Raw genomic sequence first — 7,109 nt, forward strand, 5'->3', positions numbered from 1 at the left:
GCGGCCCCTCCTGCATCCTCACAGCCAGCAGCGCAGCCTCTCCCGTCTCTCTCTGCCTCTGACCCTCCCGCCTCCCACTTATAAGGACCCTGGGATGACGCTGGGCCCCCCGGGGAATCCAGGGTCCTCCCCATCTCAGGGGCCTTAACTTAATCCCAGCTGCAAAGTCCCCTCTGCCCTGTGAGGCGACACATCCCCAGAGCCCAGGAAGGACGTGGGTGTCTTTGGGAGCTCTTATTCTGCTGAGCACAGTGGGAGAGAGATCTTTTCTGTCTCTGCAACCCTAGAGAAAGTCTCGTTTATCTCTGGCTCCGGCTGGACCACTTGGGGACTGATTCCTGGGTCCTGAGGGTGTGATGTGCTGACAGCCCCTCACATCTCTCAGAGCCCAGCAAGCATCAGGTCCCGAGCCACGATCTGAGACCCAGTTATTCCCAGACTCTTTGAGGACATTACTTCACTCAGTAACTTAAAGGACATTTATTGAGTATTTGTAGGTACAGACCTGGACAGAGGTTCAGAAGAAAAAGGTTAATGATGCAGTGACACACACGGACGGATGGATGGATGACCTCGCTCGCTCGAGCCTGTGGGCGCTGCTGAGTGAAGGTTTGTCGCGGGCGGGGAGGGCAACGACAGTGCACGCTTGTGCAGTGATGACAGAGTCCTCGGCTCTGTCCCCGTTGCTCTGGGGTACAACCGGCAGCTGGAGGCTGCTGTGATGAACGCCAGGAGCAGGTCAACGCAGACTCACAGCCCCGATGATTCGGGAGTCCGTCCTAGAAGCAGGATACCCTGCATCCAGCAGGGTGGACTGAGGGGGCAGCTGAATACCAGCCCCAAAGACGTCCGGGTCCTAACCCCTAAAACCTGTGGACCTGGCACTTTGGATGGCACAGGGGCTCTGCAGACGAGGTCCAGGATTTTGAGATACGAAGGTTATCTTGGATTCCCTGGTGGGTCCAATATCACCACACATCCTTCTAAGAGGGAGGCCGAGGAAATTGTGTGACACCAAAGCCACCCGCTGTGCTCCAGCTTGCAGAGGGAGGGATGCAACCCTGAAAGGACCCACAGTCTCCTCTTGGGGCCTCGGGAGAGAGCGAGGCCCTGCTGACACCGTGATTTCGGCCCCCCCAGATAACGAAGGTGTGTTGTTTTAGTTACTGGATTTGTGGTGATTTGCCTCAGCAGAAGGAGGAAACCAGTGCAGATTAGAAATCTTAAGAGGTTCCGTCTTTAGACCCTTGGTGACTGCAGTGCTGGCAAACAGTGCACGTCCACCAGTGGGGGATGGTCAACCTTAGGGACCTTGCAAGACAAAACGAAACAAAACTTTGGTTTTTTATAAATTTATTTATTTATTTATTTATTTTTGGCTGTGTTGGGTCTTCGTTTCTCTGCGAGGGCTTTCTGCAGTTACGGCGAGCGGGGGCCACACCTCATCGCGGTGCGCGGGCCTCTCACTGTCGCGGCCTCTCCCGTTGCGGAGCACAGGCTCCAGACGCGGAGCACAGGCTCCAGACGCGCAGGTTCAGTAGTTGTGGCTCACGGGCCTAGTTGCTCCGTGGCATGTGGGATCCTCCCGGACCGGGGCACGAACCCGTGTCCCCTGCATTGGCAGGCGGATTCTCAACCACTGCGCCACCAGGGAAGCCCAAAACTTTAAACCAGCTGAATGTCCAAAACAACGTGCTCGTTCTCTTGTCAAAGACCTCCTCGCATTGTAGTGTTCCTCTTCAAGCTGAGAAAAAACAAACTTCATACCGCATCTCCTGAAGAAATAAAATGTAACTTTACCTACACTTAAATCATTATCTCACGATTTAATGAGTCGATAAAGAAGCGTGTATACTGCATGTCACCAATGCGATCCATGGTCCGCTTTGTTGAGACGGAACAGACAGGAAAATCTACCCTTTTCCGGGTTTACCAGCACTGACGCAGGTAAACTAGTCACCGCTGCAATCAACATACACAAGTTTCATCTCTGCCCAAAACCCTGGGGCTGCTCTGTATTCAGGCTGTTCTTCCACCTGGGCCCTGGCAACCGCTAACTTGCTCTGTGTCCCTACAGGCTGGAGTTTCTAGGGCGCAGGTAAACGGGGCAGGTGTGCGGGCGGAGGAGACTCTGTGTGACCTTCTCACTCTCGGGTTTGATGCTGGTTCACAGCTCAGGGTCGGGATTTGCCCTGTGACCCACTCCGGGATCACGCTGAGTCTGGCCCGTTTACATCTCCTGATAGGACCAGTATCGGGGCTTAGTTCTTCCTATTTACGTTACACTTTCAACTGGTGTTACTTCTTTTGTTTGTTTCTTAAATCTTTCAAAATACGACTCATGCTTTGCGTCAGAGGCTAGGTCTCCACGAAACAGACTGCGAGACAGAGGCTGAGATAGGAAAATGAGTGGGTACGGCCCTTGTGGTCACCACCGGCCAGGCGGCGAAGGATGCAGGGCTCTGAGCAGAGATGACAAAGTCTCCGTAGATCCCATGGGGAGCTCTGGAACTTCACCCCTGTCCCCCGTTGGTCACAGGTGCTGGGCCTGGACGCGGCAGCCTCCGCGACGGATAGGTGACATCTCTCTTCAGCCACCGACGCTCCTAGCAGCTGGGAAACTGCTTGTGTGTGTGTGTGTGGGGGGGGCGGATGGTGCCCACAGCACCCACTAGCCCACCCCTGAACTGCTCAGCTCGGGGTGATGTGTTCTAGAGATGGTTCCTCCAGGATCTCTTTGTCTAGGGGAAAACTTGGAATAGGAAGATTAGTGGGTGAACCACAGCCCCACCGCTGACCCGAGCTGCATGCACCCACCACCCCTCACCTCCCCCAGCTCTCCCTCCTCCAGGCTAAGACGCTTAGGTGCTGCGGTGGCCCAGACCTCACCCCACGTGCTGTCGAAATGGCAGAGAAGCGCCAGGAGCAAGGGACGCGGGGACGCTCTGCCCGGCTGCCCTCCTGGATGGCGTGTCCTTCGCGCCTTCACCTTGGCTGTTCCTGCTGCCAGGAATGCCCCCTGCAGCCTCCCCTCTTCCTCTCTGACCTCTCCGCTGAACACACTGCTTTTTATTTTCTTAGTTTCATTTTTTGTACTCTTTATGTGAAAATCATTCAGGTTTACAGAATAATTGCAAGAATAAGTATAGTAAAAAAAAAAAAAACCAAACTGCATGCCTTTCCCCAGATTCAGCTATTAACGGTTTGCCCCCCTTGCTTGCTCGTTTGCTGTCTCTCCCTGTCCCTGTTTTATAGACAGAAAATATACTTTTCTGAAGTACTTGAGAGTGAGCTGCATACATCGTGGCACTTTACCCCTGTCATCGTCCACTGGTGCGGCTCTAACAAAAAGGTCACGGACTGGGGGCTTATAAGTAACAGAAATGTATTTCTCACAGTTCTGGAGACTGAAGTCCAAGATCGAGGTGCCAGCAGATTTGGGGTCTGGTGAGGATTGCTTCCTGGTTCTCGCTGTGTCCTCACAGGGCAGAAGGGGCGACGGAGGTCTCTGGGGTCTCTTTAACCAGGGCACTAATCCTATTCATGGGGGCTCCGCCCTCATGATCTAATCACCTCCCAAGGGCCCCACCTCCTAATACCATCACATTGGGGATTATGTTTCCATATACAAATTTTTAGGGTACACAGATATTTAGTCTATAGTAGCCCCTAAATACTTCAGCGTGAATTTTCAAAGAAGAACATTCTTTTACATAACCAGAGAACAGCTACTGATTCCAGTAAACTTAATGTTGATGCAATGCGTTTATTCCGACTACATCTGAATTTCAGTTTTGTCAATTGACCTAATAATTTCCCTCTGCCCAGGGACTTCCCTGCTGGTCCAGTGGGTAAGACTCCATGGTCCCAATGCAGGGGGCCCGGGTTTGATCCCTGGTCGGGGAACTAAGATCCCGCATGCATGCCGCAACTAAGAGTCCGCATGCTGCAACTAGGACCCGGCACAGGCTAAATAAGTAAATTAAATAAATATTAAAAAAAATTTCCCTCCGCCCTACTGGAGCCAGCCTCGCATCAGGCATTGTGTTTAGTTGTCACGTCTGGAAGATTTCCACAGATCAGCCTTTTATGGCACTAATATTTCTGAAGAATACTGTCCTTTTCTCCCCCTGTTGATAGAATGTTCCTTATTTCGGGTTTGTGTGAAGCTCCTCAAATACAGACACAGGTTACGCATTCCTGTGCATAAGTGATCCTTTCTCTGGGCACCCATCTGCCCCTCACTTGTGGTGTTCATGTTTCTCACCTGGCTGAAAAGTTGCCTCATTTATCCACTCTAATAATAGTCTGTGGGAAGAGACTTTCACTTTTTTATTTTTTATATTTACTTTATTGAAGTATGGTTGATTTAAAATGTTGTTTAATTTCTGCTGTACTGCAAAGTGATTTAGTTATACATATATATACATTCTTTTCATATTCTGTTTCATTATGGTTTATCACAGGATATTGAATATAGTTTCCTATGCTATACAGTAGGACCTTGTTGTTTTCCGTTCTATATATAATAGTTTGCATCTGCTAATCTCAAACTCCCAAACCATCCCTCCCCACCCTCCTCCCCCTTGGCAACCACAAGTCTGTTCTCTATATCTGTGAGTCTGTTTCTGTTTCGTAGAACATTTCGTATTCATTTGTGTCATATTTTAGATTCCACATATAAGTGATATCATACGGTATTTGTCTTCCTCTGTCTGGCTTACTTCACTTAGTGTGAAAATCTCTAGGTCCATCCTTGTTGCTGCAAATGGCATTATTTCATTCCTTTTTATGGCCGAGTAATATTTCATTATATATATACCACATCTTCTTTATCCATTCATCTGTCAATGGACATTTAGGTTGTTTCCATGTCTTAGCTATTGTGAATAGTGCTGCTACGAACATTTGGGTGCATGTATCTTTTTGAATTATAGTTTCGTTCAGATACACACCTAGGAGTGGGATTGCTGGATCACATGGCAACCCTATTTTTAGTTTTTTGAGGAACCTCCATACTGTTTTCCATAGTGGCTGTACCAATTTTCATTCCCACTGACAGTGTAGGAGGGTTCCCTTTTCTCCACACCCTCTCCAGCATTTGTAATTTGTAGACGTTTTGATGATGGCCATTCTTACCGGTGTGAGGTGGTACCTCATTGTAGTTTTGATTTGCATTTCTCTAATAATTAGCGATGTTGAGCATCTTTTCATGTGCCTGTTCACCGTCTGTATGTCTTCTTTGGAGAAAGGTCTATTTAGGTCTTCTGCCCATTTTTTGATTGGGTTGTCTGTTTTTTTGTTGTTGACTTGTATGAGCTATTTGTATATTTTGGAAATTAAGCCCTCGTTGGCTGCATCATTTGCAAATATTTTCTCCCAGTCTGTAGGTTGCCTTTTCATTTTGTTTATGGTTTCCTTTGCTGTACAAAAGCTTGTAAGTTTGCTTAGGTCCCATTTGTTTATTTTTGCTTTTATTTCTGTTGCCTTGGGAGACTGACCTAAGAAAACATCGGTACGATTTATGTCAGGGAATGTATTGCCTCTGTTCTCTTTTAGGAGTTTTATGGTTTCATGTCTTATATTTAAGTCTTTGAGCCATGTTGAGTTTATTTTTGTGTATGGTGTGAGGGAGTGTTCTAACTTCATTGATTTACATGAGGCTGTCCAACTTTCCCAACACCACTTGCTGAAGAGACCTTTTTCCACTGTATATTCCTGCCTCTTTTGTCAAAGATTAATTGACAGTAGGTGTGTGGGTGTATCTCTAGGCTCTGTATTCTGTTCCATTGATTCATGTCTGTTTTTGTGCCACTACCATGCTGTTTTGATGACTGCAGCTTTGTCGTATGGGGAAGAGAGTTTCAGAGAGGGATGAACGCATCCCTCTCTTCATCCGAATCGCCCTGCTCCCCCACATTTCACGGCTATTTGAGGATTCTTGTCAAAGCTCCCTCCAAAGAGTCTCCTCTGGTTGCCCCAGGCTGACTCAAGCCCTTTCCCTCGGTTCCTGCCACGTGTGATGATGACACAGAGCCCCACTGTCACTGCATCTGTTGGTGCATCTTCCTGCCTCACTGGAACTCTGGCTGTCCAGCACCCAGTCGAGGGCGGCAGGGCACACTGATTGACTGACTGATTGATTGAGCAAGGACCCTCCATCACAAGGGCCTGAACTCTCAGTCTGGATGATGTATGCCAAGGTGAGTGGGGACCCACGACTCATGTAACATGTGACTCGCGCAGAGAGCAGGGCAGGCCTTCTAACAGGGGTTCTCTCTCCTGGCTGGTAGGTTCTCGGAGCGCTGGCATAATGCTTTTACATCAAGCATCGAACACGGTGCGTCTCACCTCCTCAGCACCCCGATGACACTGATATCAACAACAGCTTGGAAAGGACTGGGGCTCCTGAGTCCCCCCTCTCCCCCATTCCACTCTTCCCGGTTTGTGCAAGCCAGAAACCTGGGGGCATGCTCCCTGCTTCTGCGCCAGCCACACCCTAGTCCCTGCTCAGGCCTCCTCACTGGCCCCCATGCCCCCTCTGTCTACACCTTCTGCCTGGATGCCCCCAGCTCGTCTCTGTCTAAGATGCGAGACGTGGGGGAATCCTTGTCAGGACCGCTTTGTTCACTCTCCCCCTCAGTGCCCAGCGCAGGCCCATCACGTTTCATCCATTAGTTACAACCCATGACAACCACAGTTCCAGAGCCAGCGGCCGGGCAGGCCTCCACCTCCCCTGCCCACCCTGGGCACTCGGGTTCCAAGCCTCCAATGAGATCCGTCATCACTGGTGCAAACGTGCGGAAAGTTCTAGAACCTCTTTGCCCAGGCTTCAGTCCGGGCTCCACCGCTCGCTCATGCCCGGGTGGCCCGTCACTCCTGGGCTCCGTGTCTTTACCTGTAACACGGGGGCACTACAGATTGGAAGGAGGAACGGGGACCAGTGCTTAAGGTGTGCTTATCAGGAATTGGCACTTCCACCACGGCATCGCCACCTCCCAGACGAGGCCAAGGTCCGCGAGAACCCGCAACCCGCGCATCCTGCGCATCCCGCGCATCCTGCGCATCCCGCGACCGCCCGCGCGTCCCCGTCCGCGCACCTACTACGC

This window comes from Eschrichtius robustus, chromosome 2 (genome assembly GCF_028021215.1).
Source record: "Eschrichtius robustus isolate mEscRob2 chromosome 2, mEscRob2.pri, whole genome shotgun sequence".
NCBI lineage: Eukaryota > Metazoa > Chordata > Mammalia > Artiodactyla > Eschrichtiidae > Eschrichtius > Eschrichtius robustus.